Source organism: Podarcis gaigeae (genome assembly GCF_964106915.1).
Source record: "Podarcis gaigeae genome assembly, chromosome: 7".
Lineage (NCBI taxonomy): Eukaryota > Metazoa > Chordata > Lepidosauria > Squamata > Lacertidae > Podarcis > Podarcis gaigeae.
In genome coordinates, this window is record NC_139683.1 from 63083131 (window position 1) to 63108264 (window position 25134).

At 42.1% G+C, this 25134-nt stretch overlaps 1 long non-coding RNA gene across 1 annotated transcript in view; it reads right to left on the reverse strand.

The window, feature by feature from the left end:
* Positions 1-1443: 1443 nt before the first annotated feature.
* Positions 1444-25134, reverse strand: part of LOC310848494 — a 34937-nt gene continuing 11246 nt past the window's right edge. Inside the window, exon 3 of the long non-coding RNA XR_014566456.1 lies at positions 1444-1774. This is a non-coding gene — a long non-coding RNA (uncharacterized lncRNA). The remainder of the gene's footprint in view (positions 1775-25134) is intronic.

Here is a 25134-nt window from a genome sequence, read left to right on the forward strand (position 1 = left end):
GATCATATAAGGACCTGTGAACAGGCTGAGAGGCCTCATTCATGCTTGTTCTTATACAAAGGAAAATAGGTCAGACTGCCCCCTGGCCAAAGGTTTATTCTGTCCTCAATTAATCTCCATAACAACCCTGGGAGGAAGGTTAGATGGAGAGGCAATGACTGTCCCAAAGTCACCCAGTGAAAACTTCAAAGCCGAGTGCAGATTCGAACCCTAGTCTCCCAGGTCCTAGGTCCAACATTCCAACCACTACACCATGCTGGCTCTCACATATTTTCTAACATTAAATAATTGAGAGGAATGAACTACACATTGCAGAGATTGGGGTGGTGGTGGCTCCAGATGTAAGCCCACAGAAAGGGATGGCCGAAGCTGACATCCCTGACCCCTTCTCCCCACACAGCCTCCCCACTTCAGCCCCACAAAAACCATTCTCCTGGGAGCTGGGTGGATTCTGCTAACTAAGGAGGACTCCGGCGCAGGAGATCCCTCTCCCCCCTCAGTTATTCATGCCTCAGCCCACCCCTATTAAGCAGGGTCTCCTGCAGTAGCAGCCAGTGGGGTGGTGAAAGTGAGGTTGCATTGCTAACCTGACTTCCCAATGCCAGGAGTCATCCCCTGACACTTCTCCCCTAGGGTCTAGAGGTTCCCCTCCACCAGGAGGTTCTCACTCTGAGACAGACACCTTGGCATTGTCTCCCATACCAGGGCTGGAGAGACCTCATGCAAAATCCCCACTAAACCATGAAGCCAACTGGGTCACCTTGAACCATTCACTTTAATAAAATTGTAGAGTTGGATGGAATCTCAGGGGTTTTGTAAGCCAACCCTCTGCAATGCAGGAATCTCAGCTAAAGTGTCCATGACAGATGGCCATCCAACCTCTGCTTGAAAACCTCCAAGGAAGGTTCACCTGCCTTCCAAGGGAGTCTGTTTCACTATTGAATAGCTCTTACTGTCAGAAAGCTTTTCCTGATGTTTAGAATCTTCTTTCTTGTAACTTAAAGCCATCGGTTCAAGATCTACCTTCCAGAGCAGGAGAAAGCAAGCTTGTTCCCTCTTCCATGTGACAGTCCTTGAGATGGTTGAAGATGACTATCATATCTCCTCTCAATCTCCTCTTCTTCAGGCAAAATATACCCAGCTCCTGAAAACGCCCCTCATAAGGCTTGGTTGCCCTCCTCTGCACAAGTTCCAGCTTGTCAACATTCTTCTTGAATTGTGGTGCCCAGAACTGGAGACAGTATTCCAGGTGTGGTCTGGCCAAGGCACAATAAAGTGCTTCTATTAGTTCCCTTGATCTGGACACTCTACTTCTGTTGCTTTCTGTTGCTTTCATTCAGCCTAACCTACCTCACAGGGTTGCTGTGCCCAACAGACATCACAGGATTGTTGTCAGGATAAAATTGAATTGGGTAAGCATGAAGTTCACCTGCAGCTCCTTAGAAGAAGGGCAGAATATACTTGCAACCAACCTATCTCTCTATATATCTACCTATCAATGTTTCAGCTATGGTTTGCAATCACACCATTATATTACATCAGCACTATAATTTGAGGACATTATTTGGACCATGCTTAAAAGAAGAAGATATTAGAAGCCACAGTGATCCTCATACAGAAAAAAAAAACCAGAAGATGAATCGTTTGAAATGGAAGCCATGAATCAGGAGAACTCAGTCAAGTTGTTTTGCTGTTGCTACTCAAAATATGTTGGCCATGGAGACGGAATCTGTCCCGCCCCAATGAACTTGTCATACCTCCTTCAACTGTGAATCTTTTTTTAAAAAGAAAAAAGAAAAAGAAAAGGCATAACATTTTACCTATCAGAAAAAAGACAACCTATAATTATTTCATGACTTTAAAGGATCACAGTGAGCTTCCACCAATCTCTATAAGCAAGGAGATCAAAGTGACAATGTGATTACAGGTACCACTTGAAGGAAGTTATAAGGTGCTGCTGTTGGCTGTTGTTTCTGTCTCACCCCTGGAGTCCTATTTACAGTTTTGTCTTTCAAAGTGATAACTTGGTATAAAACCATTGTTTGTTTTCAAGGCATGCTCTTTCTTCCCAAAACAAACGGTTTAGTACCTCGCATTGCGGACATCAATTGCTCTAAGATCATTTTAATCTCATGTGCTGTGAACCTTTGAGTTGGTTTTAACAATTACTAACTAGGCTAATTTGTATGGCAACAATTTAGAAGCAAGGTACAAGAAAAATAGAACACCCAAGCTTTGCCTGTTGATGGGTTAAAAAAAAAAAGCACCACAGAAGCAATTTTAAAAGTTCACATTTGCCTAATCTATAAAACTAATTTATGACTGTGGAAGTAGGAGAAACAAAGGTTAACAATTAATGGCCTGAGTTATTTAAAAATGACTGAGGTAGGCAGATTTTCCTCCCATTTTGATGACTTTTCACATGCAAATGCTGGCTGCATTGTGCAGGAGTTTACAAAAAAAGTAATCTATGCAGATGTAGCATTTCTTGCCCTGCACCAGAGGGATGGAAATGTGGTTCCTTTGGAAATATTTTTTTTAAAAAAATAAAATAAAAATAAATCCAGTATGATAAATCCTTTAACATAGCATGTCTGCTTAAGATTTTGCAATCTTCAGCAGAATGACCTAATTGACTTCATATTGGGCATTGCAACTTGATTCTCTATGAATTCCGAATCACATTAAGAGGGACATGAAATGAGGATCCTGCTTTGTGAAACTTTTAAACCTGTCATAAAAATATATATACCCACTGTTTCAGCTATCTTTGGGGGTACAGTTGAATATGTTTTTAAGCCTTCAAGTGAGTGCCATGTGCCAGTTTAAAGACCAACAGAAACCAACTCCACCTCTTGATAAAGTTCTGAGTAAAGTTGTGTGTCTGGAGGAAGTGAGGAAATAATCATAGAGAGCATTGTTCGGCATGAAAAAGATTTTTAGTTTTTATGACATGTGGCTCGTCTTTCAACAGAAACTTCATCTCTCAGCCACTACATTTTGTCTCCACCACATACAATGGTTGTGTGGATGGTGTCACTATGTACTGGTATGTGTTATTCACTAGTTGGCATTAGACTTGGTTGTTTCTGGGTGGAGTCCGAAGTTTCCTGTTCTTGTGGGAAGGAAACAATGAAGTTCTTGTCTTCTACCCTGACTGGTGTGTCCTCTGAGTCTTCTGTGACAATGGAAACAGAAGGAAGTGGTACATTTATTCTCCCATTTTTCACCCTATATTAGCCTGCTAGCTGATACAGTGGTACCTTGGTTCTCAGACAACTTGGAATCCAAACATTGCAAACCTGGAAGTAAGTGTTCCGGTTTGCAAACCTTTTTTGGAAGCTGAACGTGCTCCGTTTTGAGTGTTACGCTTCCGTTTTGAATGTTACGCTTCCTGTTTAAGTGCCATACTTCTGTTTTCAGTGCCACACTTCCATTTTGAGTGTGACACTGAGGTCTGTCTGTTTTTGCTATTTATTTTCCATTTTTGTTTTTGCGGCGCGTTTTTTGTTTTGTTTTTGTGACAGTGTGGAACCCAGTTCAGCTATTGATTGATTGATTGATTGATTGTGTGGCTGCAGTACATTGTTTATTGCTTTCATTTTTATAGATCACTGGTCTCATTAGATAGTAAAATTCATGTTATATTGCTGTTTTAGGGATTGTTTTTAAAAGTCTGGAAAGGATTAGTCCATTTTGCATTACTTTCTATGGGAAAGCGTGCCTTGGTTTTGGAACGCTTTGGTTTTGGAATGGACTTCCAGAATGGATTAAGTTTGAGAGCCAAGGTACCACTGTACTGATCAATAGTGTACGTATAACACATAGTTTTACTATAATCTTCATTTGTGTTTTGCACTGAAAAACCAAGAGTCTTGTGGGATAAGCTTTCACGGGCCTTCTTTATGCATGAGGCCTTCCAAATAACAAGATGTTACTTGCTTTTAATGGATATTTTTAAAGGAGTACAATATTGATTATCACTGTATCTCAGAGATAGTGTGGGATGGTGGGAGTGAGGGGTGGGGAGTGGAATGAAGAATGCTGTATTTCCCACAGACTCTGGTATGATCTTATACAAGTGATAACAGAGAAGAGTGCGCACGTTGGTTCTGTGAAGATCACTGAATCAAGCTAGAGTTAATTAATCTTATCAATCATCTCAGAATAATCAAATTAACAAAAAAAGTAGTCTGATTCCAGACACAGCAGCTGCATTTTATCATATGAACAAATGGTTTTTCCTTCATATTTTAAATGACTGAAATTTGAAAAATAGATTTGTTAACATCATAAAGGGCAGCAAATGTTATTAAAAAAAGTGGTTGGTTAACTTGTCACTGTTCTGTCCTGAAACCTGGCATAATACATACAGTGTGGTATTGATAGAAATTGTGTCTTTTTTAGAGAAGGCCATCATAACGATTCCCTGGGAAAGATTCATTACTGAAAACCCTAAAGTAATTTTCATTTTTCTCCTCCCTCCACAAGATTTGATCTTGTGTACAGCTAAGCGTGTCTATATATGCTGTATTACTGTGAGATCTGTATTACTCAGAGATCATAAAAAAACGTGCCATTTTTCATAATACAGAATGGAGACTTTATAAACCCCGAGTATGAAAGACTTTAAATTGTATTGGAGCTACTGGAAACATTCAATGTGAAGTCAGTCTTCTGGTCTGATTAAAGGGCTAGACATCTGGCCTGTAGCTGACATGAGATGGAATCTTCTAACCCATTTGTGGCAGTCTGGAAAAAGTCCAAACAACTTCCTTGAAACAGCTCCAAAGCAAGTGGTGTAAGGCTTATACCAGAAACTTTTGGGAATATGTGTGAGTCTACACACACATAATATCTTAATTCCCCAGCTGCATTCATCATTTTCATCTGTTGAAGTCAATCACAATGAATTATTTTCCAAGGGCACTCCAGTCACAGAAATTTGGGGAAGGGCTTTAAAACCTGTGAAACTATGCAACTCAATGGAGAGATCTCTATTCTATCCCCAAATATCCATGCTAGAAGCAACAATGTGTTTGTGTGTGGGGATATTTAAAAGAATATTATTTGTAGTGTGGGAGCTTGTTTATCTTAAGCAAAAGCAATATTTTTATTTTATAGGTCAACAGGGCAATCTCATGCATAGGATTTAGGGATGTGTCAATCTGTCGGTTTTGATTTCCCTCCATTTCTCATTTTTGCTATTCTTAAATTCAGTTCTCCACATCAGTTAACAAACTGTTAAAGAAAAAAAAGAATCCTCATCGGAATTTTAGCACTAATTTATTTTAATATGCACATTTTTGTATGCAGTTTTGACAAATATACACAATTTTGCAAATAAATTTCACCTTACATAATGCAATTTTGCATGTTATTTTCACTAATATGTGCATTTCTATGCACACTTTACCTTAGTATATGCATTTTGTACACATTGCTTGGCTGAAAAACCACACTGCAAAATTTGGAGAAGTGCAAATTTGGAAGTATGGCTCTGTTTCAGTTTGTGTATTGTTTCAGGAAGTGCAAATCAGATAGGTTTCCCTCTAAATGCAAACCAAATTAATTTCTTTCTGCCATCCCTAAAAGAATGGCAGACTTAATGTTATATACTTTCCTTGGATTCTATGTAAAATATTTATTAACTTGACTATATGATTAATATTACTTTTCTACTCCTCTGTTTTAATTTGTACATAAATGATATGTATAAAAATCAATTGGACAACGGTAGAAATCAATGCATATAATAGTGTGTAGTGTTAAAATTAATTGACTCAACTTACCCAAAGTGAATTTGGACGCCAAAGCATTTTGCCTAATGTTTTCCTACAATGTAATTTTCTGGATTTGCAGCAAATGATCACATAACCAAAAGATTATAAAACGACGAGGCATAACAGACAAGTGACAAAACTTTGGCACAAAGCCTTTCCCCACTGCAATCCAATTTAAAGCCTAAAATAAAATCAAGATTATATGTAAAGTGATTAAAAGCAAACGTTAAGTAATACAGTGGGATGTCTCGCTATTTCAAAAGCACATGCCATAAAATTAGAAAGGAACACTAATGCATTCATAAACACTAACCCCTTAATCCAGAGTGGGACATGCTTGCGCATAAATTAAATGCCACAGTTATCAGGATCTAGTCGAAGCAGGAAATGTGTGCTATTCAACTTTAATGGCAGCTTCAGACTGAAGAAGCTAGTATCCAGCCTGTTCTTAGTGTTTCCCTTCTGGAAAGTGTTGCACTGCTGTAAGAATGTTCTATACATATTTGTCAGGTCAGGTGTGGCTTCCCCACAACAGCACTGTCAGTGCACTGAACCTAATCCCCAGCTTTCATGAACATCTCTGCGATCCATGGGAGAGCTGTTGGGAGATCGGTCTACGTTGCTGACTTGCTGCATGTAGAACAAAACTGCAGTATGAGCTATACGAAACATAACCTAGCGGGAGCCTTAGACCTGTGCCTAAATATAGTCCTCCAGGTCAATCTCAGAACTCTCTCCAGACTACCCAAATCCCTCCCCTGGCTACAACCCTCACCAGGGCTGGTCCAAACTCTCCTCAAGTCACTTTCCTATCTGGAATTCAATAAGATGGGAATCCTCCAAGGACAACACCTGGCCAATGGGCCTTTCCCATTCTTGGTCCTGAGAGCCAAGATTAAATTCACTTATTTTTCTCCATTTATGGATGTGTTCAAACATCATGCTCTGGGGGAACTCTTCCAAAAGTTATCTCGTTGCACCATTTGTGTTTTGGAAGTGTCTTGCCTAATACGAAGAACTTAAAACAAGGATAAAAATAAGGGGCAATTTTCATTTTCAATTTTTTTTTTAAAAGCACACCAATAAATAAAATTAATGTAATTACTGCCTACTGTAGTGAGAAGGGTTTGTTTGCTCTAATCTAAATAATGCAATAAAAATGTGCTTTCCCTAAATGGGTCCCAGCTGCAAACAATCACAAAGAAGAAAGAAAGTAAATCAACACTTACGATCTAGTAAAGAAAGAAATATTCCAATGTTTTATCTGGAACGAAAATGAAAACAGCTAACAGATATCAATAGCCAAAATGAACAAATAAAAAAAAATTTGGTCTTCTCATGTGGTTATTACATATCTTAGCTAAAACTCCAGAATCCAAATATTAACATATCTAGTCGATGGAGACCAATATCGTCAAAGGAACAATGTCGGTCTGTTGGTTATCCTGGGGTGCATTTGCAGTTTTAAAGTAATGGCTTTAGATTACCACATAAATTACATTCAATCACCGTCAAGTCACATCCAGTCTGTGGTTTTTTATTCTACCATTACGCAAAACTGGGGGAATGGGAATTGTCACAACAGGGCAGGTCTTGCTCATGAGAGCAAACCAGTCAAGCACATAGCATAATTTTTACCTTACACAATCCTGTCCCCTCCAGTGTGTTGACCAACTTTAAATTTGTATGGACAAGAACATCCTATCTCCACACAATTTTAGGGTAAGGGCTTCAATAGCAGAAACAGCATACTCCATCCTTGTCTTAAGTGCCAGGTCAAGTAGCTCCCTAAAGCTTTCCAGGACTGCCAAATCAATAAAATCTGTTATCTGTGCCTAGGTGTTCCATGCAGTGTTAAAATAGATAAAGGCAATCTTAAGGGCAGCAATGGACAGTATAGTGACCTCCTTCCAGCTAGGTCGCTGCAGCAGATGAGGATAAAGAGAGGAAGCGGTGCAGCAGTGGCAAGGGCGGTGCAGTGCAAACAGACTGGCAGGAATGCTGCATTGGCTCTGCTGGCACGTACGCACCATGCCAGCATGCCCCTTCCCCTCTCCATCCCAGTTTGCTGCAGAGACTCAACCAGATGGTGGTCAAGTGAGTGGGACAGCCTCACTACAACATGTGCTGCTGTTTAATAAGGGGCATCATCCCAACTCCGCAAAATTACACTCGTTTATCTTCTCTCTCACACACACAAAAGAATAAACCCCAAATACCTACATCTCCCCTCATCAGAAGGAGGGTAGGGAATCCCCAACACAGAACTATACTACTTCGCCAACCAAGTGTGCCACATAATCCCATACATTCTAGAAGACGATACAAAACAATGGGTACACCTGGAGAGAGCCATAATCAAAAATATATCCACCACAGCATATACATTCCTCCCAAACAAAGGGAAATCCCCACAACACTATACACTATACAGAAGCAGGCAAACTGTCCCCAACCCTATGCCCACTAATCCCCCTGGCTCACCACTCATTCTTCCACCAAGCAGCACAAAACTTCCAGATAAAAACCTGCCAAGGCAAAGGCTTATACCGCCTAGCAGACTTCTACCAAAATAACAAATCCACACTGACACAAGAATTACAAGGCAAACTAGGGGACACCCAAATGCCCTGGCTAACACACCACCAATCACATGCCTTCTCAAACAATCCAGTAGTAAAAGCAGCAGCAACTAGGCCCCTGACAACCTTTGAAAACCTCCCCCAAACAACAAAGGGATGGTATCCACAATATAAAAAATAATGCTCCAAAATCCCACAAACCCCCTCAATGTAATCAAAAAACAATTTCAAAGGCTATGAAATTAACCTCACCCAATGGACTAGAATGTGGTCTAAACATCTCTTTAAATCCATCTCAGCTAAAAGAAAAGAACTCACCCTGAAACTCACTTACAGATGGTACCTAACACCATGGAAACTAGTGCTGATATGCCTAGGAGCCTCACCAAAATGCTGGAGAGGCTGCACCTCCACAGGCACATATCTCCACATGTGGTGGGAATGTCTCCAAAGCCAACTCTTCTGGACATCAGTCATATAAGAAATATGCAAAATAACTAAGCAGGTATTAGAAGTCATCCCAGAACTGGCTCTACTGAACATCTTCCAAGATAATGCTGCCCACATTATAATGAGCCGGTGAGGCAGAGAAGGAAGGGGCCAGAGGAAGTAGGCAGCAGTGAGGGGCTAGCTTTGTGAAAACAGAGGAGGGTTATAGCCCTTGAGATTCATATAATCTTAGAGTCGGAAAGGGCCCAAAGGTCATCTCGTCCAACCCCCTGCAATTTGGGAATCTCAGCTAAAGCATCCATGACAGATGGATGTTTCTCCAAAATAGAGACCCCTATATCCACACCAAACTCTTAGTTTCAATTTGCTGCTTCTGCTTACCACTGCTTGCTCTTTTCCACTGTCCAAACTCTGTCATAACCTTTATCATAGTTGTGTGTCAGGATTAGGTCACAGTTGTTGAAAGTGGGAAGTTGAAACTGAAGGCCACTCAGTCAAGAAGTCCACAGTATACGTGAGACTTGCTAACCTGTCTAGTTTGCTAGCCACCAACCCATATTTACATCTTTGCATGTGCTGCTAAAGTTCTGAATAGGATGCTGGGATGTGAAGTGACTTGAAGCAACTTGCACCTGAGTGAACTCTACAGGGAGGTCGGGTTCATGCTAATTTGAGCTTTTTCAGTAAATGGTGACCTTGCCCCACCAAACTGGGAAGAACAGGGTTGGACATTCCTCAAAGAGAATGTTCCAACTTGTTTGGATGAAATCAGCCTCCTGATCTTTTCGTTCTTTAAAAAAAATAATAAATAGGAAGAAAGAGAAAAGGAATCTTCAACCAGCTGGAATCTTAATTAAATATCAGTGTATCAAAACAGGAACGATGCAATTTTGTCTGATAGAATTCTGAATTTAGAAGCAGGGTGTGTGTTAAAGGCAGTTATTATTATCAATCATCACTTCTTTAGAGTGCGGCAGCTGAAAGTTTTATGCCACATAAACTTGTTGGCTCTTGCTGAGCAATATAGCAAGATCTAAGCAACGTCACTCCATGAATATAAAAATGTTCCTGTAATTTTCTTTTTCTTTTTCAAGCGAGGACATTTAGCAATGCAACATTGCTTCCCGGCTTCATTTTATAAACGTCTGCTGGTTAAATCTCAGAAGGCCTTGCATGCAGATAATTAACCATTCATATCTAATTGACTTAAATATTAACGTTTTCTGGATGGAGGAAACATGTGAAAAGGTTAAATGGCTTGTTGAAGGTCAAAGAAGGATGGAATGGTAGCAAAGAAAAAAGGAAAGAAAAGAAAAAAGCTGATGACAGCTCGGTAATCTCTAGCCCTACTCTACTGAAGAGCTGCACTCTGATGCTTTAGGTTTGCAAAATAAGGGACTTGGTGGGAGAAGGTAATTTCATACCATTTTTAGTGTCCTGTACAACCTCACTGCCTAAATCAGAATTAGGCTCATGCACCAAGTGCGGCCCCACAAGCCTTTCCACCTGGCCCTCAGAACTCTCCTCAGGCCACACACCACCTTACTTCATACTCTAAGTGCTTTTGAATCATGATAATGCCTCTTCTTAGTTTGGATGAAGGCTAGCAAAGGGTGTGTGAGCATCTGTAGAAACCTGCCTACTGCACAAAGGTAACATGAAATTAATATCCATTGCTCCACCCACTGCGGCTTCTGGTCCCCCACCCCAAGATATGGACCTTGCTCTGAGAAAGATGCCACAGCCCTGCACTAAAATGCTAAATTCAGTAGACACACTTTGTAGGGGGCAAATAAGATTAAGTACTGTGAAAGTTCAGACAGCACAAGTGGAATGTGATCTTCGACCTGAAGCACATTTCCAGAGGGGGAGAAACACCTCAAGAATCTGTATACACACATTAAAGGGGAATGGATACTATACCAGTAAGGATGGAGGGGAGTAGGAATTCAATGAAGTTTTCCATTTACAGGTGAACCCACCTAATTTACATGTCTCTGAATTTTGCAACACAGTTCTCTAGCCAAGCAATGGTGTATGCTATGATTAAATGTGCATTGAAATGCATATATATTAGGGGAAATAACATACCAAACTGAATCATATTAGGGAATATGGCTTTGCAAAAAATATGTAGAGTTTGCATAGCAAAATGTGTATATTAGAAGAAATTTGCACTGAAATGCTGGTGAATTTCCATGAGGACTTTAAAAAAAAGAAAGAATTGCAAACTGATGTGGAAATGTGGAGATCCGAACTTAAGAGGGGGAGAATGAGCAACCGAAATTGGCAGATTTCTTCATCCCTATTTATGAGACCTATTAAACAGATGATGACACTGGAGTGTGCTTAAATTACATCCAGTACTCCTATTACTAACACTGCCATAGGTGCCAACTCCCTGGGGCCCTGGGTGCCTGAGCACCCATAAAATTCCCCATGAAGGGGCCAGGCACCCACAAATTTCAGGGCCAAGGCCAAGTACACTGCATGGCACCCACAGCCCTGAGTACCCACAGTTGTGGAACCAAGTTAAAAGTAAACTAAAGAGCAGAATGATGAGCTTCCACAGAGATGATCACATATCATTTTGTACTTCTTAAGTGGATTGTTGATCAACAGCACAGAATTTCCTTTTATATGCAGTGTTGCTTTTCAACTGGTGGTTTTTCATAGTGGCCTGGTTCTCCTAGATCGGCAATCACAGCCACTTTGCTCCTTAGCCAGTTGTGCTGAGAGCCACAATTGTCACAGTTCATGTCCGTCTGGTAAGGGCTGCTGGTTTTTAAAAAGGCTTTCCAGAGGCTTAGAGGCTTTTTCAAGGGCCATTCCCAATATAAACAATTTCACGTAAAGGTAGAAGAAGAGTTTGGATTTGATATCCCCATTTATCACTACCCGAAGGAGTCTCAAAGCGGCTAACATTCTCCTTTCCCTTCCTCCCCCACAACAAACACTCTGTGAGATGAGTGGGGCTGAGAGACTTCAGAGAAGTGTGACTAGCCCAAGGTCACCCAGCAGCTGCATGTGGAGGAGCGGGGAATCGAACCCAGTTCACCAGATTATGAGTCTACCGCTCTTAACCACTACACCACACTGGCAAGGTGTGGTTGCCTTGGAACGTAAACCCTGTGTAAATAAGGAGTTGCCTGTATATATCACTGTGCAACAGCGTGCAACAGCTCCCTTCCTCCTCTCCAATAGAAAGCTGGAGATTATTGAATCCGTATCTAGGATGATCTAAAGGAGCAGTTGGTTCCCTCCCTTCAGGGTGTACCCTGATATATGTACCCTGTTCATGATAAAACAGCAATAAACCGATCAAACATACAATAGTTACTAATACGTAATCTCCCTGTATACAAGTTGTACAAGTGAAAATAAAGTATTTCAACTGCCCATATCAATACATTGCAGCGGATAATTAGCCTTTATGTAACGAGGACGGCATGCTCACTGGAAGAAGGTCACCCAGTCATGTTTGACCACAGCCATGCTCCTGATTCCATGGAATGAAACCGTTATTTTGCCAGCTGCTTCTGAACCTATCTGATCTTGCATCGCATTCAAGGCCTTTGATTGAAAAGATGCTATCACCTTTAATGTTGCACTCTCTGCAGAAAGCAAGAGTACAGAGTCAGGCTCGGTTCCTGAGGTTTTTTTTATTTGTTTTTGTTTTTTAAGAAAGCCGGTTCAATGTAGCCTTTTAAAATTAAACCGCATTTTGGATTAAACCAACACATGCATTAGAGAGTGCTTCATGAGATTCTGTTTATAAATGTCTTGGTGATACGATCTAAATTAGATTGTTTCTATTGGAGGAGCCCTTTATGCAGAAGCAGTTGCCATGTCCTACATGGACAGCATCATTCTGTTGCGCCCAGGAAGCTCTGGATCCCTTTCGAACTATTATTATTTTGAATTTTTGAAGTCTATTATTTGATCACACATTAAAGGAATTCAGAATTTTTATTCTGAAATAAAACTAGAAACTGAGAGTATTTTATATCAGCTTGCCAAAGCAAATAAGGTAAAGGGACCCCTGAACATTAGGTCCAGTCGTGGCCGACTCTCGGGTTGCGCGCTCATCTCGCTTTATTGGCCGAGGGAGCCGGCGTACAGCTTCCGGGTCATGTGGCCAGCAGGACTAAGCTGCTTCTGGTGAACTAAAGCAGCGCACGGAAACGCTGTTTACCTTCCCGCTGGAGCGGTGCCTATTTATCTACTTGCACTTTGCCGTGCTTTCGAACTGCTAGGTTGGCAGGAGCCAAAGCAAATAACTTATCCTAAAAACCAAGGGTTTTCATTTTCATTTTACAAAAATTACATTGGCACAATGCATCTCTAGGCCCCATGTTCCAGACAATTATTTGGGGATGGGAAGACTGAAAATGGCTTCAAGTGTGGGAAGGCCATAGCTCAGTAGTAGAACATCTGCTCCAAATCTGCTCCTGGGTTTTATCCCTGGCAACTCCAGGTGGGGATGGGGTGCCAATCATTATAGATAGATCAAAGGTTTGACCCGATATAAGGCAACTTCTGAAGTTCTAATCACATGGTAGAATTATCACATCTGCTGATATGTGACAAAACAGAGAGGCAACTCCAATAACACAGGGTTGTTTCATATGTGAGCAAGAATGCCTTTCTAGAAGACTGTGGCCAGGGCTCAGGACTCACCTTGACATGCCCAGCTGTGTGGGCTTACCCATGTAAACTCAGTTGAAAGAGTCTTACTACATTAGTAAAGCATCAGTGACTTGAATGCGCTATAGACATGCAACACCAGATGGCAGCAGAGAGCAGGAAATTTCAAAATGTGGTTTTCCATAGAGATTTTTTCTTTTGTTAAAACATTCTGTTTTTTAAATTATTTATAGCGTTCCCCCCCCCCCCGTGTTTAGATCCACCCTTAATCTCAGTAAGTGTGTAGAGAATGGCACCCTAAGGCACTTTTGTATACTTAGGTGGTACTCCCAACCCTTCCCTTCCAGCTACACTGCCTAGCCCAATATTCTGTGCCACTCTAGAGGGTTCCCTTATCCACAAAAGAGTGTTTGATTGTACACATACCGTACTTTTCTGTGTATAAGACTAGGTTGTTGTAGTTTTTTACTAAAAAAGAATGTTAAAGGGGGGTAGTCTTACACGTGGGCAATCTCTCCCCCCCATTTTCTTAATTTTGAGTCCCCAAAAATAGGGGGTATCTTATACACCAGGACGTGTTATACACAGAAAAATACAGTATATGTGACACAGTAGTTGGAATGAGAAGCCTGAAGCAACACAGTTTGTAAGCAAAAGGACATATACAGAACTTTGGAATATGGATCCTAGCCTGGAATCCTAGCCTAGTTGGACCAGCTAGATGGCATTTTCTTGGGAGGACTTCCATTGTGGTTGAATCACATATCCAACGGTTAACCAACAATCTGGATTCTTGTGAAATGCCTTGCATTATATTTCTGAGTGTGTGCAAGATACTTTTGTGCTTTCGAAAGGACAGTGTACTGTTATTGATTATGTGCATGTTATAGACAAGCAGGTTAGCACTGGCCTCCCCTCGGAAAAGAAAACACCACTCACTTTTGTGCATCAATGGCTTAAACTCGCCATGTTAGCATGTAGAGAGATAGAAGTAGACATGTCTCGTGATTCCCTAGGGATAGCTTAGCAAGCTCTTCATTGACAGATGCCAAGAAGGCAATGTAACAGTAGCAAAGGTAGTTTGACTTGATGCTAGGGTTTTTTGTTTTTTAAAAAGTTTGCATTTACTGATTAACCTGGCCTCCATGCCTCAACTGGAAGAGCTGTGTTAACAACACAGTCACAGGAAGCTTAGTTACAGTTCACAAATGCACACACACTAGGGATGAGGGGGTTAATTTAAATTTAGTTCACATTTAAAGGAACTGACCTCATTTGCTCTTTCCTAAACAATATGCAAACTGAAGCACAGGCATCCTTTGAAATTCACTTTTCTCCGAATTTTGCAATGCACATCTCCAGCCAAGTAATGTGAACAAAATGCATATACTACAGTGAACTGTGCACATAGATATTTGTGTGTGTGCATAAGTGAAAATAACATGGAAAAATGAATTCTATTAGGGGAAATTGCTTCGCAAACATGTGTATACGAAGTAACATTGCATACAAGCTTGTGTACATGAGGAGAAATTTGTACAAAAATACTGGCGAATTTTCGCAGACAATTATTATTATTTTATTTTATTTTTATTACAAAGAAAGAGAAACAGAAGAAAAGAAACCTATGAGCTCACACTGTGTATGCAATTCACCACCAATACATCCATCCACATTTAAACATTTGAATCGACATAAGCCAACAAAACATCCAGATAGGTACCCAAACGAAATTGATTTTTATAAGAAGCGTGATCAAATGCAATGAGTACTTTTTGTGAAAGATCACAAAGCACCGTGGAATTGCGGAGAACTGAACTGGGCCTAAATTAGAAACTGGAAGAACTTGAAGGTAACATATTCATCCAATACACACAGAGACAAACATTTTAAGAACGAAAGCAAAATGACAACCGGTGGATATGGCCTGATGTTGTAAGCTGAGAATGAAGACAAGTTCCAGAATGTGGGGGGGGACCCAAAACAAAACACAACAGAAATCCCATAAGCACCACAGTTAGCTTACCGCCATATGCCCGGACCAAAGAAAAAAGAACGAGAGAAACGCCAGCAGCAGTGGTGAGCCTAGGGAGACCTTGTGTCATTAGCCCCTAACCCAGCAGCAGAAGAAACTCATTTAGCCCCACGCTGGACCTCCATTAAGACAGACCTGAACCAGACTGTTGCTGTGCTTTTGGCACTGCTCTCGCACGCCTCACTGTTGGGGACGCAGCCATATCTCACCTCAGCAGGGATGCCTGGATCGGACGTTCTTTTCATTGACAGATGCCAAGATGCAGGCACAGTTAACAGTAGCAAAGGCAGTTTGACTTCACACTGCCTTTTTTATGTTGGCATATAGTAGCGCTAACTGCTAAGCCTTTATGAGAAGATGGGGGTTTTCGTGTGTGTGTGTGTTTTTAAATACTTTGGCTTCTGCAAACCACTGGGCAAAGAAAAACACAAGGCATCTGTAAAAGCTATCATTTAAAGCTACAACCAATAACGAACAACCCCAAAAGCTGCTGTTGACAATCATTAATTCAAACCTCAGGACTTTAATAAAAAATCAATGAAGCAAGAGATATCAATATATTCTAAGCGCAAACCCGAGAGTTCAGCCTCCCCCTACTCCCAACCCCATAAACGGGGGAAAGGACACTTTAAAAAAAAAAAGGTATGAAGAGAACAAGCCATCACAAAGAAGACACACAATTTTTCCCCAAGAAAAAAATTAATTAGAACATTTAAGTGATTTATATAGAGAAATGCACATCTTTAAAAATTGGATTTTGGATTGATGTTTGCTTAAAATCTGTAATGGCTCCGTCAAGAAGACAGAATGAAAAATAAGAGCAAATAATCAAGATGGCAAGGTGTTGCTGTTTGTTGTTGCTTTTTAAAAGAGAAAACAAAAACCTTTGCTTTTGCAAAGAGAGTATTCATGAGTACTGTTCAAATTCTTCCCACTGTATACTTCATTACAAAGCATCTGCTGTGAAAAGACTGTGGCTCCCCACCCCCACCCCACCGCTCTCTCTGATTCATACCTAGCAGCTGTCAATCCTGCCTTCCTAACCTCCAGGCTTAGCTATTCTAATGTGCAGTGTTGATTTTGAAGACTGTTGAGAAGCTGCACTTATTGCAAACTAAAGCAGAGGTGAGCTACTGGGCATACAAAGCAGCGTATTATGACTGCTCCGGAATCTGTCTGCACTGGCTTTCCCCCCAACCTTCCAGGTATATGTAGTTCAAGCTATTCTTCCAGTTTGCAGCCAGAAAAAGATTTGGACTCCGCCTGCCTTTAGGGATTGTTTGTTGCTTTTGTGTTGTTGGTATTGTGGCAACGGCAAGAATGCATTCAAGCACCCAGGGCCTTCAGTGATATGGGGAATCAGATTCTAAGGAAGGCAGGCCTCTCCTTAAACCAGGGGTCAGCAACCTTTTTCAGCCATGGGCCAGTCCACCATCCCTCAGACCATGTGGTGGGCTGGACTATATTTTTTGGGGGGAAATGAATGAATTCCTATGCCCCACAAATAACCCAGAGATGCATTTTAAATAAATGCACTCATTCCACTCATGTAAAAACACCAGGTAGGCCCCACAAATAACCCAGAGATACATTTTAAATAAATGCACTCATTCCACTCATGTAAAAATGCCAGGTAGGCCCACAAATAACCCAGAGATGCATTTTAAATAAAAGGACACATTCTACTCATGTAAAAACATGCTGATTCCCAGACCGTCCACAGGCCAGATTTAGAAGGCGATTGGGCCAGATCCAGCCCCTAGGCCTTAGTTTGCCTACCCATGCCCTAAACATACCAGGATCCAGCACGTCTCCCACTATAACTGTGGGTTGTATCTCATGCTGGTCCTACGCAGAACAGAACCATTGAAATTAATGGACACGAGTAGGCCTGCCTTACTCCTGGATTTCCCCGGATATTACCAGGATCTCAAAGGTAGAATTGAAATATGGCAACCCTAGACATGACTCACTTGGGTCCATTAATTTCAGTGAGTCGACTCTGAGTATGACTAATGTTATATACAACCCTATATCCTCACCTGATAATGTAAGGAATGTGTGTTCCTTTTCCCCCAACAACCCTTTTTCCTAATTAAAGTTCAGGCTGAGCCAAAATGGCCCCCTGCCATCAGTGAGAGGTGGCAGATAAAATGAGGGTAAAATGAAGGTGAAGGTGAATTCTCTCTGTAATCATTTCCTTCCCAGATGCATCTGGGAATACACTGCTGACATAGCATTGGTCCCAGAGAATTTTTGGCGAATGAAAATGGTGACTGCCATTTTCACCATATAGCCCTGTCTCCGGGGGAAATGGCAACCATTGGGAATGTTTCTCCTTGCCAGTATTATGAAGCCGACGCCCACAGCAAAAGGAAAGAGGAAGAGAGAGGAGTAGTTTCACTTCCCTTTCAGTGCCATTAACTTCCACTCCTGGAACTTCAGCCACAAAGTTCTCTGCTGATCATCATTGTTGCACATCACAGTAATTAAGGCCAGTCTTCGCTCATATGTGTGTTAGCAATCCTACACTTGCCAGTGCAAAGTCCTATTGTGTTCAATAGGGATCCCTTCCAGGAAAGTGGGTATAGGATTGCAGCCGGGAACACCTGTGGCGATCACACAGGGTCACCGGACATTTCACCATCTATTGATCCCTGTGCCACCACTTTATTTCTCGCTGCCACCACCCAGGCCCTACCTGGTATAATGCTGAGTCCAGTCAGGGTTAAATTGGAACATAAACTTTTGTTTATTTATTGCAGTTTAACAAGTGTGTGGTTTCATAAATGGTATCAGTCAATTACAACCATGGGGTGCCTATCCAGACCTATAATGTCCACTACCTGTTCTCACTCACTAAACCACCTCTCAGATATTTACTTGTCTTCCTAGCCCCTAACTATTCCTGACTCAGCTTATTTCGCTACACTAACTCAACCTACCCACAAACTCTATCCCAATTCACTCCCATTCCAACCAACCTCCCAACAAACTCCTCCCTTTGCCTCTCCCAGAGCTGGTTTTATAGTCCCTCTGACTCCACACCCTGGGTCCTGATTGGGTAACCTGTTTAACTATTTCACCTCCAGCACTTTCATATGTTAACGTCACAACACCATCGGGGGTGGTCCAAGCCGCCCCCAATTTTCAAGACAGGCCCCCTCAATATTCTGCAGCCTGCAGTGTGCCCCGCCGGGCCTTCCTGCAGCTACAATGGGCCCCGCCAGGCTCTCTTTGGTCCCATGTGGAGAGTCTGGGATCCTTTCAGCTGGAGATACTGGAGATCTTCTGCATGTCAAGTAGGCAGTCTACCACTGAGATCTCCCTCTCCCCTTTCTTTTCCTTCCGACACTATTGCCTAGTACCACAAGGCATTTGACATGGCGTCTCCACACTCAGAGTTTGCTCTCCCCTCTTTATTTCAGAGCCTGCAGTTGGGTGGGTTGACGGGACACCATGACACAGTGCTGGTCCCAAGTTATCTCCTGAAGGCACAAGTGAAGCAGGTCTGGTCAGTGCCTTTGTGGGAGACTCCTGGGAATCAAATGTACCTTGCCATGGGTTCCATGATGGAAGAAAGGGCCGGGGGGGGGGGGTTAAATGTAAAACATTTTTTAAAACTCACAACACACATATTGTAGTATGTTACCAGAAAAGATAGGAGGCAGAGGTGCAGGGTGACTATTTTAAGCAGCATCCATATAAACAGTGGTACCTTGGGTTAAGAACTTAATTCGTTCCGGAGGTCCATTCTTAACCTGAAACTGTTCTTAACCTGAAGCACCACTTTAGCTAATGGGGCCTCCCGCTGCCGCCGGAGCACGATTTCTGTTCTCATCCTGAAGCAAATTTCTTAACCCGAGGTACTATTTCTGGGTTAGCGGAGTCTGTAACCTGAAGCGTCTGTAACCTGAAGCATCTGTAACCTGAGATACCACTGTAGAACCATAGAATTTTAGAATTGGAAGGGACCCCAATGCAGGGATCTCAGCTAAAGCATCCATGACAGATGGCCATTCAACCTCTGCTTAAAAACCTCCTGAGGGAGACCATTCCACTGTCAAACAGCTCTTAATGTCGGAAAGTTCTTCGTAAGGTTTTGTTGGAATCTCCTTTCTTGTAACTTGAAACCATTGGTTTGAGTCCTACCCTGCAGAGCAGGAGAAACCAAGCTTGCTCCATCTTCCATGTGATAGCCCTTGAGATATTTGAAGATGGCTATCATATCTCATCTCGGTCTGCTCTTTTCTATCTCCTGTCAAATCTCGTTCCAGTCTCAAATGTCCCATTGGAAAAATAATGTTTTTTTTATAAATAAACAAACAAACGCACATCAGCAATGCAGAGTCTGATTCTTCTTATTCTCCTTCTCCTCCAAAAATAAGAGTTATACAATGATAACAAAGTGAAACCAAGAGATGGAGAAGTTCCTTGAGTTGCAAGGAGCAATGTCCTAACATTTTGTCAGTTTAGAGACCAGAGCTCACGATCTGGCAGTATATTCTCGCTTGAAGGAGGCTTAGAAACCATGCGAGAGTATTCTTCCAAGATTTTTGTGTACAAGCTGAGCCAGTGTACCAGGTGAGCTGTGTTGAAGCGCCACCTACTGAAGCATTGCTACATTGCCCTCGTCCCCCACAATGACAAGCTCTTCTGGAATTAATTATATCACCAACTCAATCTGGTTAAACTGCAATGGACATTGCAAATGAATTGTTGTGTCGAGAAGCAGAGATTTCTGTCTACGGGCCCCTCACTCCCATTGCAGATGATGTTGCATTGGCTAGCGTTCTTGTGAATATATATATATATATATATATATATATATATATATATATATATATCATATAAGGGGATCTGGAGGATGAAGCAGCAATGATAGTGTAATTTACAGAAGAGACATCACCGCATTATGGGGTGGAAGGAGGGGGGGGAGGATAAACTAGCCCTTAATTCTAATTGCTTCCATTTGCCCTCTGTCTTGATTTAGAATAAAATAGCTTTAAGTGAATGTGTCCTGACCACAGGAAGGAACAACGTTAAACATTTTAATTATACAGGGGGTAAAAACAAAGCCAAAGCAAAACAATGAAAAACAAAATGTAAAGAAAGAAAAAGCTAATTGATGGAACATTAACATAAGCATTTAATGTAACCAATCTGGTTTGCAGAACAAGGAGAAGAGGAACACAGCCCAAACTGAGAGCAATCAGAGCACATGGCCGTCTAAGAGGGTAGGAAACCATTAACCAAGCCATTTAAAGAAAATACCATCTTTTTTGTGCATTCTGCTCACCCCAGAATATCCACCGGGCTTACAAAGGAATAAAGGGAGGAAGAGAGAGAAGGAGAAATTTATTATCAAGCTGATAAATACCACTTTTCATTTTCCCTCTTCAAACCAAGTCACATGAGAATTGAGTAATGTTGTATGCCATAAATGCAATTTTTGGAGCAATCTGTAATTGCCCTGGGCCTTCGCCTGACATAAAAGAGCTACATTTATGCAACGTGACCTCCATATGGGCATTCCCAATTTTGCACAGAAGGGCTCAGCCTGAGAAATCCTAAAGCCCTGTCTGTGTGGGTAGCACAAGTGACTTCTGCAAAGGCCTGGTCCAAATGGATATCGACACGCCAACACGAATATGCACCAACCACATTCTGAGAATGCCAATACGGTAAGGTCTGAATAGAGATTTCCATATTTAAAGCCACACGGAACACTCATAGTTGCCATTGGATCCATCTTGCTCTGTTTGAAGTGTCATTTTGTCTTATATCTCTTCATTACATGCCTCAACATGAACGTGGTTCCCAGATTTATAAACTCAGTGGATCTTGGGTAAGACTAACTGGGAGCTCCAGTGCAAAGGGATTGGTGTATTTTTTTAATCTGGAGATGTGTAAGAAAGCTGTGAAACGTGAAAGCTGTGAAACATGAACAAACTGAGATTCATTCAGGGAACGCGCTGTAGTTCGTAGTGTCGAGATGGACACAGTTCAGAACAACCTTTGCCAACCTGTTGCCGCCTGCCAGATGTTTTGGAACACAAAGCCCATCATCCCCAATCAGCACAGCTCTACTAGCTTGAGCAGATGTGCATGATAGTCCAAAACATCTGGAGGGTGCCAGTTTGGCGACCCCTGGCCCAGAACAATCAATGCAAAAATCAAATGAACATATTCTGAGTCAGACTGAGTCTCATCCCAAATCAGAATACGCCTTATTCTGAGGTCACACCATACATTCAAAGTGCTATGTACCACTTTAAACAGTTTTGGCTCCCCCCCCCCAAAAAAAAAAAAATTATTCTGGGAACTTCTTTTGGTTGAGTTGTTAAGGAGGACTGTATTCTCCTCCCAGAATTACATTTCCCAGAGTTCCCTATGAAGAGGGAACATTCAGGGGTATCAATGCAGGGCACCTTTACATTTTTATCCATTTTAAACAAAGGAAAATTCTATATCTTTTTCGTTTTCTGCCAGAATTTGATAGCTGCAATGGTTCTCCTGCGAGGCCAGACTCTACCATTTTAGGGGATGTACAATAGAAATCATGGGGTGGGGAAAAGGAGTGGGGTGGAAGAAATGTCACCCTCCAAGCAATGATTCTGTTACCCTAAGGGTCATTGGCAGGTGGGATTATCCCCTCATGGGTTTCTGGGAATACTGCATATACTCCTTCAGAAAAAGAGGCAGTGCCAGTTTAGATCAGTGCAGTGGTTCTTCTGCACAGGGCATTGAGCCAAAGGGGTGCAAAACTATCACCATCAAACCTATATTTATACAGGTAGCTACTCAAAGTTAGGGGGTGTCAAATCTTGTCCCCTGAAAGAGATCACACTATTGACCTGCATAGGGAAAGAGATCATGGCAAAATAGCCAGGAAAGACTGGGATAGGGGAAATGTCACCTACAGTAAACACTCTAATACCCTGAGGGTCATTGGTGAGAGTTAGCCTTCTGACCCTGCCATGGAAATTTGGAGATACAATGGAGGTCTCTGTCCATTGACTTGTGTAAGGAAATCACAGAGAGGATGGGGGGAAATCACAGAGAGGATGGGGGGAAAGCCTTGAACAGGACTTCCACTGTCGGCGTTCCTGGTGTGCATCCTGCCCATTGTATTTTTTTGCACACGTAATCCAAATGCAAGACTGTAAGCATTGATTATCATGCCGGATGTCAAGGTCCAAACCTGTTTAGATGGGTGTGGCTGTAATGCAGTCAGTACACTGGTTTCCTAAAGCCAACAGCTCTAAAACTGGAATCTACTGTGCTGAAGGCACAGTTTTGCCCCTCTGCTCAGAGGCTCTTTGGGTGTATCTATTGGGTGGGGGTGGAGTGAGTGGACCTTCACTGACCTACATTACCTCTTTGAGTAAGAACTGGTCCTCACCAGAAATGACTTCACCAGGTGGGGTGGATGCTACGCTAGCTTCTCAGCAGGTGGGTTGCTGCTGCTGGCCAGGAGAGAGGGCAGGGAAGGGTGAGGTGGCAGGGAGGTCAATGCAATGCAGATGCAAACAGAGAGAGGGGTGTTAGTGATGGAGAAAGGGAGATGCAGTTGAGGTGGTCCAGTGTGGTTTAGTGGTTAAGAGCGGTAGACTCGTAATCTGGGGAACCGGGTTCGCGTCTCCGCTCCTCCACATGCAGCTGCTGGGTGACCTTGGCTAGTCACACTTCTTTGGAGTCTCTCAGCCTCACTCACCTCACAGAGTGTTTATTGTGGGGGAGGAAGGGAAAGGAGAATGTTAGCCTCCTCCTCCTCTTCTTCTCCATCTTCTTCTTCATCTCGGGGTGTGTGTGACAAAATCCCCCCTGGGTGTATTGCCACCACACTAATAGGGACACCCATAGGGAAGGGACGTGCAGCGTCCATAGGGATGGGGCACACTGCGGGGCCTCAGCTGCCTTATAGCTGTAGGGGGGAGGCAGTGGGCAGACAGTGGGTGGGATGAGGCATATGGTGTCCATAGGGATGGGCCATCCCTATGGGTGGGCAGCCCCACCCCTGGGCGCGCTGCCCCAGGTGCCGGAAAGGTTTCCTCCACCACTGGGGGGGGTGCATTCAGATGTGGGGATTATTGTGTTAGTTCTCCTGCTTACAATGCTAGCTTCTGTCCTGGTTTCTGTTGTGGCTTCTTGAACCACAGGCCGCCACCTCACGGTCCCCTCAGTCACCTCAGTGGGTGTGGTGTGACACAACAGCGGCTGTCATCAGGCACACCACCACCCTTTCTGCGCAAATGTGTTTCTGATCCCCCACCCATGAAAATGGCAGGGAAGAACTGTATGCTGGAATACCGCCCCAAATTTTGTCATATATGGCAGGATCCATGAAAACAGCAGAAACCTTCCTGTGCAAAAGGTCCCATGATTTTCTGAGTCAACAGAGTGGCAAGGAGATTTTTTTCTTTTTCCCCTGGAAGCAATTAACACAGAAAGAAGCACTAAACTTCTACAAGATTCTGCTAAATTTCCAGAAGTGGCTTTTATCAGAAATTATCAGGTGTGGAAACATCAAGAAATGGAATCAAGTGCTATCTGAATAGAGGGTGGGGCATGAATGTTGCTTTAATATGAACCTTTCTTTTTCTATTGGATGATAGGTTCAGGGAATGGATTAAAAATGTGGCATGGGACCCAAAATCACTAATGGGTTCTCTCAAATAAAAAGTAAATATTTCAGTGCCTTTAAACCATTGCTTTTATTAACATTTCCTTCTTTCCAATTTCCTAATAAAAATAGTTTAATTTGTATACTCTTCAGGATGTAATGAGGACCTGCCACAAACGGTTCTAATTTAATGTTTTTCTGGAGTTCATTTATGGAAATCTGGAAGGATTTTGAGTGGCTTGTCAGAGCAAATAAAGGTACATCTTAAATGAAATTTGGCAGTTAACATCACCCCAGCTTGCCTGAATGGCATGATTTACAGTAACTGGATAAAGGCTCCAAAAGATCCTCTCTCTCTCTCTCTCTCTCTCTCTCTCTCTCTCTCTCTCTCCTCTCTCTCTCTCTCATGTGTGTGTTTGCTGTCATTTAGCTTTCCTGTAGACCCATTAAATGAAACTCATTATCAAAACCGAACCTTGATTATGCTGTATCTTAGAAATGGAGCTCAATAAAGTCAACAGTGATCAGAGAGGTTAAAAATACTGTCCTTGGGATACCTCAAAATCAAGGGGACCTACAGGTTTTTAGTCCCTTATGAGCATTACTAAATCATTCATTTATAAGTCATTCATCTTACCCTTTTTTGGAGTGGGGGAAAATGATAAATTGATTCAGAAGTACCAGTGCACAATTAGTTTCCCAGAGAAAACTCCTAATTATGAGTAAAACATTAATTCATCAAAAAAGCATGCACCACAGGTCATGAAATCAGCTCTACAAGCAAGACCTCTAATGTATCCACCAGGAACACCAGGTTTCTCATTTAGGTGAATGGAGGAAGGGAACAAATTAGCATGGACAGTCAGATCAGATCCTTCCATTTATATTTAGGCAAAGTTGTGCATATGGGTGAAGTGTATGACCCATTTATTTTCCGTGCAAGTATCTTAATGCAGAATAAGAGAACCTTGATTATGCTGGGATGGGGAACCAATCCATGCTGAAGCACAG